Source organism: Urocitellus parryii, chromosome 12, assembly GCF_045843805.1.
Source record: "Urocitellus parryii isolate mUroPar1 chromosome 12, mUroPar1.hap1, whole genome shotgun sequence".
NCBI classification, from domain to species: Eukaryota; Metazoa; Chordata; class Mammalia; order Rodentia; family Sciuridae; genus Urocitellus; species Urocitellus parryii.
In genome coordinates this window covers 3,747,629-3,761,183 of record NC_135542.1, presented here as the reverse complement: position 1 = coordinate 3,761,183, position 13,555 = coordinate 3,747,629, and positions in this window count along the sequence as shown.

The following is a 13,555-nucleotide window of genomic DNA, read 5'->3' as shown; positions in this document are numbered from 1 at the left end:
CCTTGAACCTGGGCCCTGTCCATGCAGGGCAATCCCTGAGTCACAGCCCGGCCTCCAAATCACTGTCTCTGATGAAAATCTTTATAATAGGTATAAAACACTTCTGCACTTTACTAAGCAGAAGATCCATCACGATTTATTATCCAGTGATGCTCAGGACTTTCCTGATGGACCTAACTTCTGGGCTCTTGTGAAGTGACCATGGTAACTCCAGGGCTTAAAGCCCTGCTGTCCCCTGCAATGGACGACCCCAAACAATATTGACAAAAGAACAAACAAATAAAAACGGAGAAAGCAAGTAGGTTTTAAAATCTTCTCTTTTTCTATTTATAACTGTAGTATAGGCTTATGGTAGAAAACTGTTCTATGCAAAATAATGAAAGAAAAAAAGTCACTGAACTGAGATGTGAAGTAGTCTTCGGCTGCCAGCCACCACTGTCACTTTCTGGCTGAGGTCAGTAGGAGCAACTTTTACAACTCTTAGTTTCTACCTGATGGTTCTCATCTGCCCTTCCAGGTCATGGGCCCGTGTTTTGTGAGCCCTGCTTTTATTTCTGGGTTAGATGGTGGTGTTGGCTTTAAGAAGATCAGACAGATATTATCATGAATGTACAAGAACTTTGTTGATATTCTTATTCAATGAAAAGATGGATTTGGGGAAGTTTATAAACAGTGTCTTACAAACAACAGTATCAGCCTGGATCTGTAAGAAGCTAGAAACTCAACCCGCCTGGTCAGGACTGCAGGCCAGTCTTCTGGGGGGACCCAGCCAGGGGGAATGGGAAGCTAGAACTCCAACTAGATTCATTCTTTTTGTCAAGATATTTTAAAAAATTTTTCTTTTATTTTTTCTTCCTGATTATTTCAAGTGTTCCTTCATCGTGGCAAAACATGTACATGTGGCGTGCAATTTGCCGTTTTGACCATTTTCAAGTGAACAATTCATGGGCATTAACCAGAGTCACCATGTTGTGCAACCACCTCCGCTATTTCCAAAAAAATCCATCACCCCAAGGGGACCTCCACACCCCATAAGCAACCACTCCATGTTCCTCCATCTTTCCAGTCCCTGCCAACATCTGTCTACCATTCTTCTCCCTGAATTGACTGTTGTAGAGAGTTTGTATAAGTAGATTCACCCAATCTTTGTTCTTAAATGATTGGCTTATGTTGAGTTTTCAAGGTTCATTCGTATTGTAGCATGTCAGAATTTCCTTCTTTTTTGAATCATAGGACATTGTATGAACATACCTCATTGGGTGCAGCCATTCATCTCTCGATGGCCCCTCCAGGTTGTGTCTAACTTTGCAAATCATGCTGCTATAATCAGCGGCATAGAAATAAGGATGTGTTTGAGTCTCTGTTTTCAATTCTTTCGTGTGTCTATTCAGAAGTGGAATTTCTATTTTTTTGTATCTTAAACATCTACTGTTGTGATTTGTAATGTATATAGTATGTTAGCGGACTAATTTGATTATAATTTATAAATTAGGGTATATATTTTAGGGAGCTTAAAACATGTTTTGTAAAAGGTATGCTATAAAAAATGGAAAGTGGTAGATTAGAGTTTTGTGCTGGGGTTCTGATGGACACATGGCTCCTTCCCAGTTTTCTAGTTTTCCACAGAGATGGGGGACCACAAGTTCCAGCTTGTCTGAGACAGTCCTGACTGCTGTCCTTGTCCTGGTATGATTGTTCCTAAGGATCAGGTCTAGCCAGAGGCCACATGCCTCCCCTGTCTGGGAGGTCCATAGACACTGTCAGAAAGGAAGGTGAGTGAACTCTTGTCCCCACAAACCTGGAAGAGTAGCTCAGAAGGATTTAGCACAAGGAGATGTCCCTTGACTTATGGGTCATGTCCTAATAAACCAATCGAAGGTGGAAAATATCCTAAGTAGAAATGGCCTCAGCTGCTGCTCACCGACTGCACATCCTGTGGCGTGTCCGTCGATTTTCTTTGTAATTCTGGAGCTGCAGCCTGTGCGCCTGCCTGGCTTCACCAGAGGAGATCAGACTGCATATTGCCAGCTTGGGAAAAGCCCCGAATTTAAAGTACAGTTTCTACTGAATGCACATTTCTTTCCCACTGTTGTAGAGACCAACAATTGTGAGTCAAGCCATTGTAAGTTGGGGACCTTCTGTGTCTCTTTTTCAGTGGGCATTCTTTGCTTTCAGAGGAGCACATCTGAAGTTCTCATGTCTCCTTGGTCTCTCTCCCTCTGAAGCAGGGGACAGCAGATCCATCGCTCAAGTCAGGGGCTTTCAGCTCCTTGGGATCGATGGGTTGCTCTTAGTCTATGATACATGCCATAGGAATGTGTTCCAGTAGGGAAGTACCCCAAACTATGCTCCTCACATCCTTACGGCTCAGCACCCCTGGTGGAGAAGAACGTCAAACGGACCTCTAGAGAGCCACTTCTCTCCGATTTTCAATGGTTCTCACGATTTTCATGATTTTCAGTGGTTGCTGATTCAGAGTTGCTAAATACTTAAAAAAAATCATTGAAAGCAATTGAACTCCAAAAATTTAGATCCATATCTCTCTCAGATCAAATCACATATTTCTGTTCGACATCCTTGTTATCTGTATGCCTGCTCTCCAGAGTTATAATATTTTCACTTAATATTGCCTGCAGGGCCACCTTCTGGCTGTGTGGCCTGGGGCTCTTGGTTTTGTAACCATCAGTGGTGATACACCTTACAGGGTCATTGGGCATCAAGTACTGGGATGAAACAGTGCTGTGTGGGTGTTGGTACTTCTCCGAGCACTTGAAGGTCTTGTGTTGATGAGGCCCTGGCTGCAGGACAGGACAGGCAGGTGGGGCAGTGCAGGCTCACCTCCTGTGCACTCTCCCCCAGGCCCCACATCCCTGCCTGTCCTGGCCTCTGTCTCTTCCAGAACTTCCACTCACAGATCCCTCCTCAAAGGGAGGACTGGGATCTGCCAGTTAAAATACGCATCCTGCAGAGGTAATGAAGGGCTGGAAATTTTAAAAGATTTATCGTTGGAGCTGGGTGTGCTGGCACACCCCAGAATCCCAGTGATTCTGGAGGCTGAGGCAGGAGGGTAGCAAGTTCCAGGCCCCCTGGTCAACTCAGCAAGGCCCTCGGCAACTTAGCAAGATCCTACCTCAAAATAAAAATAAAAAGGACTGGGGTATGGCTCTGTGGTAACCTCCACCACCCAAGTTCAACCCTTAGTGCCAAAAAAAAAAAAAAGAATGTTGGATTTTGATTGACAGATCACGATGGATACCTGGGCTTTATGGTGATGGGATGCACACAGTCAGTGCTGAGCCACGATGCAGCCTGGCACTTAGCTCTGCTGGAGGAAGAACAGGCTGTCCAGTGGGCACCCAGAGGGTGTGCCCCTCTCCTACTGCCTTTGATCTCCCTCCCAGGAGGTGGCCGACCTCCCTCCTGCGCAGCGAGTCACTTTTGGCTGGCCCTCTGTACCCCCCACCCATACATAGGCACAGAATCTTTGACCCTGGACATAAGTGTTCAGATGGACTCCGGTTTCCCCTAGGGGTCTCCGGGTGGTGGCGAGGGTCAACAGGGAACACAAATATGATCGTGATTACCCTGACTTTAGCAGGGATGGATTTTTTTCTTTAGGTCTCACCTCTCTCTTTCTCCTTCTCCTTCTCTGTCTCTTAAAAAAATTAAAAAAAAAAACAAAAAAGGTTTAAGGTAAGATTATTGTTATTTCTGTTTGTAAATAGGATGCCTGGACCCTTCTGTCCTTAGAGTCAATGCTAAGTCCTCTGCTGTCCCATCCTTCCTCCAGCCCCAAGCCTGCAGGCACCGGGGACCCCTCACATCCACCCCCACCAGCCTGTTCTCAGTCCCCTGGGCCTTAGTCCGTGGATCTGTTGAGAGGTCGTAGAACGTTTAGGAGGCGGGACCAAGTGGAAGGAAGGGAGGTCCTCGGGGGTTTGCCCTTGAAGGGATATTGGGGCCCTAACCCCTTCCTTTCTCTTTTGCTTTCAGGTTTCTGTGAGGTGAGCAACTAGGCTCCACCCTGTGCTCCCACCATGATGTTCTGCCTCATGACAGACCCAAGGCCACAGGGTCAATGGACCAGGGACTAAAATCTCCAAAACGGTGACAAAGATAGACCTTTTCTATTTTTAAGTTTGTTTATCTCAGGTATCTTATTATAGTAACAGAAAACTAACCCAAGGACTTAAACTTTAATCCAATTATAGTATACTACTTAAAATTCCTAAATTTCTGTTTTAAGTAAATGTCACATAAATAAAGTTGATTTAAAAATATTATGGGGGCTAGGATTGTGGCCCAGCGGTGGAGCGCTCGCCTAGCATGTGTGAGGTCCTGGGTTGGATCCTCAGCACCAAATAAAAATAAATAAGTAAAGATAAAGTGTCCAACTACAGCTAAAAAATAAATATTAAAAAATAAAAATAAAAATATCATTGGAAGAGTTGTTTTTAAATAAAGAGGTGTCTCAAAACCCGTCAAATGTGATAACATATATCATATATGCACCTAGCACAGAGTATGTCATAAGTATTAGGACTTATTAAATGAAACAGCTCCATTTTCTAATGAGGAGGTTCTTCCTGAGAAGGAGCAGCAGGCACCGGTTCCTTTCAGGTCAGCCAGGCAGGCTGCTGAGCAGGAGAAAGCCCACCTGAGTTGCGTTTTCCGTGAGCACATAGGACCAGTCTGGGGTCCCCTCTGCCTACAAATTCATGGGCCGTTTTTTGTTTATATGGCCAATTTCTTTACTTTTCTTTTGGTACTGGTGATTGAACTCAGGGCACTCAACCACCAAGCCAGCTCTTTTTGTATTTTATTTAGAGACTGGGTCACACTGAGTTGCTTAGTGCCTCACTAAACTGCTGAGGCTGGCTTTGAACCTGTGATTCTCCTGCCTCAGCCTCCTGAGCCACTGGAATTACAGGTGTGCACACCACACCCAGCAATATACAGCCAAATTTCTTATGCTGCTTCTGCCTCTTGATAGTTTTTAAAACCTTCCCAAGTTTTTAATTTCTCTCTTGTAAAATAATTTAATAATTACTATATATACTGATGACTAGTACCTACACTAAAATGCATATTAATACCCATGAATATATACCATCATCAGTAACACCTTTTGTCTTACTATGTCATTGTGAGCCCCAGAGAACCAACGTGTGAAAAGGTTCTTTGTGAAGATGTTCAAACCTTAATAACTATTGGGATGGCTCAATTATGGAAAGGGTAGGACCCTGTCTTCATCGATTCCTGCTGCTATAACCAAACACTTGAGACTGGGTGATTTATCAACAGCAAACACTTATTTCTTGCCATTCTGCAGGATGGAAATCCAAGACCAAGGTGTCACAGATTCAGCATCAGAGGAGGGCCAGTCCCTTGCAGATGACAGCTTCTTGCTCTGTGTTCTCACGTGGCCGGAGGGAGGAACACTGCCCTCACATGACAAAGGAAGAATAAGGGGGTTGGGGAACAGGCTCCCTCAAGCCCTTTAAAAGGGCTGGTCCCACTCACGAGCGCAGAGCCCTCAGAAACTAATCACTCGCTGAAGACCCCACGGCTGTGGTACTGGGGATCAAGTTCTAACATATGAATTTGGGGGGACACACTTTCAGACCATAGAAGCCCCGGTGCTTCCTTCCTCTGCACTTGACTGAACTCTGAATACACAGGGCAGATTCCCCCCCTTGATTCTGGTACAGACTGGCGCTCAGTTGGAATGGAGGGAGATGCTCAGTCACCAGGCTGCTGCCACGTCCTCCTGACATTTTCCACAGCAGACGACTCCCATCCAGCTGGGTCCAGTGGTACCAGGTGGTTGAAAGAGTACTCAGTGCTCTTGACTTAGTGCCAGGGCTGCAGGTCCTTGGGGACCCAGAGGGCTGTGCAGCTTCGTCTGGGGCCTACCAGTGGGATAAAGCAGCCTTCCTGGTCCCCTCTTAGCATGGGCCTCCTCCCTCTACCTATTTCCTTCACAGTCAAGCTTCTATTTTTGCTAAATTTCTTTTAACATAAAAGCTGTGCCCACCCCCGTCTCCCTCCCTTGTCCGCCCCCCCCCCACATCCGTTCACTCTCTTTGACCTTCTGCCAAAAACTCTTCTTTCTTAACGCTCAAACGCTCTCCATCTCATTTTCTCACCTGTTAGAGGCACTGTAAGTTCAAGCCCCTAAGGTTACGTAAACAATACTTTGAATTTATCTTCTTTCTCTCTCTTCAGAGCTTTGTTTTCAGGCTCATTAGGAACTTCCTCTGGGTGTAATTACCACCGATCTGTTTGGAGTGCTTCCCCCTCTTTGGCTAAAAATGCCATAGATCTTGGGCGATTTCTTTCACTTTCAAAGTTATTACCTGTCTGCCTGCCCATCCATCTTGTTGATTCTATTTCAAGGCATTTTCCGGAGTGAGCTCTTTTTCTGACCACCCCCCTTCCTTTTGCAGGAAGGTGAAACAGGACAGAAGAAAGAATTAGAACGCAGACACCTCACCTCAGTTCCTTCGAGTGCCCTGTCTGCAAACAGAAGCTGCATGGTCGGCCGTCTCGTAAAACTGTTATTTGCGTTAAAATCAATTGCATGGACACCAGGCTTCCATAGATGCCCTGACTGTCACACCGTAAAGGTATGTTTTGTTCTCCATCCTACTCCACTAATGAGGCTGCCTTCCCCATGCAGTGTCTCCTCCAGCTGAGACCAGGGATCTTGGCCAATGGAACCTGTCTTCTGGGCTGTCACACTCGGGCCACCTCTCACCTCTGGCTCAGGCAGGTGGCTTAAGTGAAACTCCAGTTGCGACTCATCAGTATTTGATTGAAGCTAACATTGATTGGAACTCACAGGTCAGGATGGAAAACGAATTTCCCTCGAGTTGCAGGTGCCACTGTTAATGGGCAATCACCTAATTCTTCCACAGAGCTTGCTGCTTCCATGGACTTAAAGGGGAGCTAACGATGGCTCCAGAGGTGACCAGGGAGAATGATCCCTGGATCCAGGAAAAGAGGCATCACGTCTGACCCACAGTATGGACGGATGAAATGTAAATCCCTCTGAGCTCTTGGAAGCTGAGCCTGTGACACTGGCCACAGGAAATATATTTCCTCAAGCCTCAGTGTGACCACTCCTGGAATGAATGGTGACCTCCCACATTTAGTCGTTCGTCAGCCGGACATTCCTTGAGAGGGGATAGTTTCCCTAGGATGAAAGAATCCGACTGCTTCAGGCTGTAGGGCGTGACCTGTCCATTTCTATTTTGAACTTAGCCTAGCTCATTTATGTGAGCTGAGACTTTGAGTTTTTCCGTTTCTGAGACTCTCCTGCCAAACAGAAGCATTGGGATGAGGTGGGCACTGACCAGCAGCCTCTCACGTGGATGTACCCGTGAGGGAAGATGCAGGTGGGGGACCCCAGTGCTGTGCCCAGAGGAGGAGGAGGCTGGAGTCCAGTGAGCAGGGGCCTAGGGAAGCAAGAAACGTGGACTATCTATTCGTGGGCCATCAAGGGCATGAGCTGCTGGAGATGGCTACCTGAGCTCACTCCTGGGCTGTCTTGGGCAGCTGAAGAGACTTCCTTCAAATCAACTGGGGCTTCAGTCAAACCTTTGCTCTGTGCAGAATCCCCTGTAGATAGTTCAGTAAACAGGAATGGCAACTGACCACCCCAAAGCCCAGGCAAGAGGGCAGAGCATGAAAAGGATATGCAAAGACTCCTAGAAGAGTGGAGAGCAACTGAAAGAAAGAAGAGATCGGGCAGGACTGGGTTAAGGAGGTCTTGTCATTGGCAGGGGCTGCCAGCCGAACGCCCCCAGTGGTGGAGAGCTGGCCGGGGCTTGTGAGGAGCTGCTGGCTGGGGATTTCTTTAGAGTGGGTTCTCCAGAAGGGCCAGCTGGGTTCGGTGTGCGTTTGCTGCTGGTAGGAAACAGTTTTGTTATGGACAGCACTGAGACCGGACTCCTCAACCTTGTCAAGTGGGACGGCCGTCTCCATTCCGGCCTTCACTCTCTAAGAGTGAAATTCAACCGACCTAAAGGGAAATACATGAAGACATGCGTCTGACTGCAGTCCACCAACATGGACAGCCCTGTTCCTCCCAGGCCCTTCTTCTCATCACTAAAACTTCCCCGGGCAGAGCACAACCGACAGGCATAGGACGACTGTGAGAGGTGGAAAGGGGAAACCAGCCAGGGACCTCAGGGCCTGAGGGATACCATGGGGTGAGTCCCCGAGTTCATTGTTCCCTTGACCTTGATGGGTCCTGAGACGCCCTCCCAGCATCGGGACAAGGAAGCTCTAAGAAACACTTATGGCCCTGCTCAAAGCGTGCAGAAAGCGTGGCCTGATGGCAGAAGGAAGTCTTTTGGCCCTACCCACCCTACTCCAGCAAATCAACAGTGAGCGGAAGAGACTGGCCATCAACCCCAGCTGTAGCCTCCTTCCTACAGCAGCTGACAGGTGCTGGAACTCCCAGACCCAGTGGTGTGGGTCCCCAAACTGGGACCTACTCTTCCAAGTTCCAGGTAGAGCAAACCCAGGTGGGATTGTCCCATGGTTTGGATCTAAAAATGTCTCCCCAATGTGCCACGTGTTAGGCTACGTAGCAGGGTTCAGAGGTGAACAGATTGGACTGTGAGAACCGCAACCTCGTGAATGATTAATTTGAATGGACCCCTGGGTGGTAACTGTAGGCAGGTGGGCATGGCTGGAGGAAGTGGGTCACCAGGGGGCATGGCCTTGGAATGTACCTGTCCCTGGCCCTTTCTCTCTGCTTCCTGGCTGACATGAGCTGACACTTCCTTCCATCATGCCCTACCACAGTGATGCGCCACTTCACCTCAGACCCTGGACGACGGGGTCGGCCAACCATGGACTGAACCTCTGAGACCACGTGTCCCCAATGAGCTTTTCCTTCTTTCACTTGTTCTTGTCACGTTGGTCACAGCAACGAAAGACCGACCAACACAGTAATCAACACAAATAAATCACACTTAACTTCCTAGCATCTTAACTACAACCTGAAAACTAAAAACCAAAGAAAAATATTGAAAAAGCCAGAGATTAATGATACATTTGGAAAAATAGAAGGTCAAATATAGTATTTGGCCTTAAATGTAAAATGACCGTGGGTGTAAAATAAAAGCAGCTGGAGGGAAAATAAAGCAAGATGGTTATTAGGAGTCAACTCACACGATAACACAAGAGCCTGCGAAGCCTGTCAGATTCAAGTCCATGCACCTAAACAGCCCCTTGACAAACAGGACGTAAGGGAAGGGCCCCACTGACCAACAGAGATTAGACTACCTCTGTTAAGGAACACATGCCCAAACGCACTCACCCCCAGAAGCCCCTCCCACAGCAAGGAAAAAAAGGAGGCGGAGACAAGTAAAGTGCATTTTTTAAAATAACCCGATAGGAGACAGTAAAACCCAGGCCACATCTGGGAAGAATGTGTACCCCGCATGACTGAATTCTGAAATCCTGATGAAAGAAATCCACGACTATCTAAGTAAATGTAGAGATGTACCATGTTCATGGATTGGATGATGCAACATCAAAGGATAGGAATTCTCCCAAGCTGATGAACAAGTGGAGTACCTCTCCTGTGAAAACACCGGAAGTCATTTTTATAGACACAGATGAGCTTCACCCAAAATTTATATGGAAAGTCTCAGGTCTCATAGCAGCTAAAACAATCTTGAGAAAGAAGAATAAAGTGAAAGGAGTCGGCCTGTTTTATGATATAGTTACAGTAATCAAGGGAGTGTGGTAGGGACAGAGAGATAAATGCAGAAGAGAAGAAACCCAGAATCAGACCACACTGTTAAGGTCTGTAAACAAGTCAAAATAACACCTGGTATTTTGCCAGGGGAATGTTAGAGTTCGTAAACAAGTCTGGATGGTGCCTGGCAAAATGCCAGAGGGAGTGGTTTGAGAAGTAACAAAAGTGAGCCATTAAGTGTGGAGATTCCTTATTGGTTGATTTATGTATCTAGTTTATACTAATTAAGATAAGCTGTGCAAAATGTATAAATAACTCTGTTGCCCTACAATAAACGGCTCCTATTCCTGCTGTATCAACGTACACAAGTTATTTGTCACCCCTCTGGTTATTTTGCTGCACCACACAAATGTGTTCAACTGATTTTTATCATAAGTGCAAAAGAAGCTCAAAACAGGAAGGAAAGTTGTTTCTGATGAATGGTTCTGGAGAAATTAGACATCGTTAGGCAAAGATAAATCTTTAGGACATCATTAGGCAAAGATAAAGGCAAAACTAAAATGGATCACAGACTTAGATGTAAAGGAAGGGTTTATGAATTGAACCTCATCAAAATTATGATTTTTCTCCCCTGTAAAAGACCTTGCAAGGAGGACCCAAAGGCAAACAACAGACTGAGAAAATACTTATAAACCATATATCTGACAACAGACTGGCATGTATACTAAGGAACCTTTAAAACTCCAGGGTCAAGGCAGATGCAGTGGCACACACCTATAATCCCAGTGACTTGGGAGGCTGAGGCAGGAGGATTGCAAGTTCAAAGTCAGCCTCAGAAACTTAGTGAGACCCTTTCTCAAAAAATAAAGGAGCTGGGGATGTGGCTCCATAGTTAAGTGCCCCTGGGTTCAATCCCCAGTATCAAAACAAGACTCAAGAATCAATAAATAAGCAATCCAATAGAAAAATAAAAACAAGGAGATGTTTTACTGAGTAAGATACACAGATAGCAGACAAATACATGAAAAGATATTCAATATCATTGGCCATTGTGGAAATGCATATTAAATAGGAGATATCACTGTACACCTATCAGAGTCTAAAGTAAACATGGTGATAACATTAAATGCTGGTGAGGATTTTGGAGAAGCTGAACCACTCATACATTGCCAGTGGGAATGTGAAATGGCACAGCCACTCTGCAAAACAGTTTGGTGGTTTCTTACAAAACTAAAAGTGCAACCACCATATGACCTAGCGATTGCACTCCTGGGCATTTATCCCAGAAAAATGATTGACATTCACAAAAATACCTAGACATGAATAGCTTTATCTGTAGTAGCTAAAACTGTAATAGCTAAAGCAAGATACCCTTTAACAGGTGAATGATTATGTACAATGCAGTGCATACATATCATGCAGCTCACAAAATGGACTGAACTGTTGATGCATGTGACAACTTGGATGAACCTCTTGTATGACTTTTTCCATTATCAGGGAGGTTGAATTGTGAGGGTTAATTTTATATGTCAAATTGGCTAGGCTCTGGTATCCAGTTTTGTGGTCAAACACAGGTACCAAATATTGTTGTGAGTTGGTCTTTTTTGATGTGATCAACATTTAAATTAACTGGCTTAGAGAAAAATAGATTACTTTCCTTTATGTGGTGGGTCACATCCAATCAGTTGAAGGCCTTAAAAGCAAAGATTGCCCAGAAGAAGGAATAAATCCCCAGATGCCCTTTGGACTCAAGTTTGAAAGATTAAGTCTCTCTGAGATCTCCAGCCTGCCTTCTTGCAGATTTCAGGCTTTTCAGCCCTCACAGTCCTGTGAGTCAACTCTTTAGAATAATCTCTTCTCAAAATATACACATCGTATTGGTTCTGTTTCTCTGGAGAACTTTAATACACTGAGCATCTTTTCATGTTTGTTAGCAGTTTGGATTTCCTTTTTGGTTTAGTGCCTATTCCTATCTTTTCTCTTTTTTTTTTTTTGTTTTCTGTTGGTATATTTATCTTTTTCTTATTAATTTGTAAGCGTTTGAAAATATCTTCTGCATTTGAGCTCTGTGCAGTAATAACTTTCACAAATACCTTCTCTTGCCATCTGACTTTGCATATGCTCCTAGGGCTGTCCTGTAACAAGCTGGAATTCATCATTTTAATGGGGTCTCATTTGTCAATCTTTCTTTAAGTTTGTGCTTTTTGTATTCTGGTCCCCTAAAACATGAAATTGTTTTTCTATACTATCTTCTAAAGCCTTTGTTATTTTTTGTTTCACAGCTAGATCCATAATGCACCTGGAATCAATTTTTGTATATGGCATGAGGCAGAGGTCAGGTTTCATTTTCCCCGTATGGATATCTAATTGTCACAGTGCAATTTATGGAAAAGATCGTTCTTGCCCCCCTCGTTCTACATCTTTGTCATCAATCAGCTGTCCATACATGCCTGGTGTGTACTGGGGGGTCTCCCATCTGTTCCGCTGGTTTTATTTTTCTATCCTTGAACTCATGTCACGCTGTCTTCGTCATAAGTCTTGATATCCAATACAATAAACTCTTCCGCTCTGTTTTTATTTTTTTAAAAATTCTTTTGACTCTTCACTACTGGTACTTTTATATAAACTCCTAGAATCAGTTTTTTGAAAGTCCACATGCTCAAACTCTGTTGGACTTTTCGTTTTGGTTGGATTGCATTGAATCTAAGTCAATTTGAGGAGAAGCGACACTTTATGAGTTTTCCAATCTATAGACATGGGGCCTGTTTTTTATTTAAGTCTTTTTAATTCCCTCACTAATGTCTTCACTCTCTGTCTGGATCTTGCACATTTCCTGCTAGATTTATTCCTAGCTATTCTTGATGCTATTATATCTAAGAATTTTGCTGTTATATCTCATACTTTTTACCTCAAGTTTCATTTTTTTTTTTTGGTAATTTACTGGCCTATAGAAAAACAATTGATTTTTTTCAATATTGACTTCTTTATACCCAACAATCTTGCTAAACTCAGTGATTAATTCCAGCAGTTTATGTGTACATTCATTTTCACTTTGTACTTACATGATTACAGCATTCACAGATGATAATAGCTCTCCCTTCCCTTTCCCAGCCTCTTCCCTTTCTCCCTCCCTCCCTTCCTCTTTGTTTGCTTTATTGCAACAGTTAAAAGCTCTCAAACAACCTTGAATAGAAGCACAGATTGATGGTATCTTTGTCCTGGTTCCTATTTCAAATGGAAACATTCCACAATTCAATTTTAAGTATGATGTTCATTACAGAACCTCTTGTAGTTACCCTTTATTTGAATAAAACTTTCTATGTCTAGATTGCTAAGATTTTTTTTAAACTTCATTAATGGAACCATTTGATCACATGCCTTTCTGCATGTATCCAGCTATTTAGATTATTTGTTCTCATTTATTCTGTTAATGTGGTGAATTGCAACGATTATTTTTCTAATGTGAGACAAATCTTGCATTGCGGGAAAAATGAAAATTGCTTGTGACATATTTTTACATAGAACTAGATTCGATTTGACTACATTTTGTGTAAGGTTACCATATAAACATTCAAGAGAGAAAATTGGCTGCTTATTTTACATTTTTTAATGTCTTTGCCTAGTTTTGGTATCAAGTTTAAGTCTTATTCATTTAGTAAGTTATTATTATTTTTTTCACCTATTCTGAATATAGTCCTCTGGGAAGGCAGTTACTTTTTTCCAGAACACTGGAATTATAATTATAATATGTTTTTGTATTTGGGTTATCATCATGCCTTTTGGGAAATCTGATTGTAAGTAATTGAATTCAGGCTGTGTTGTAACTCACTTTGATTA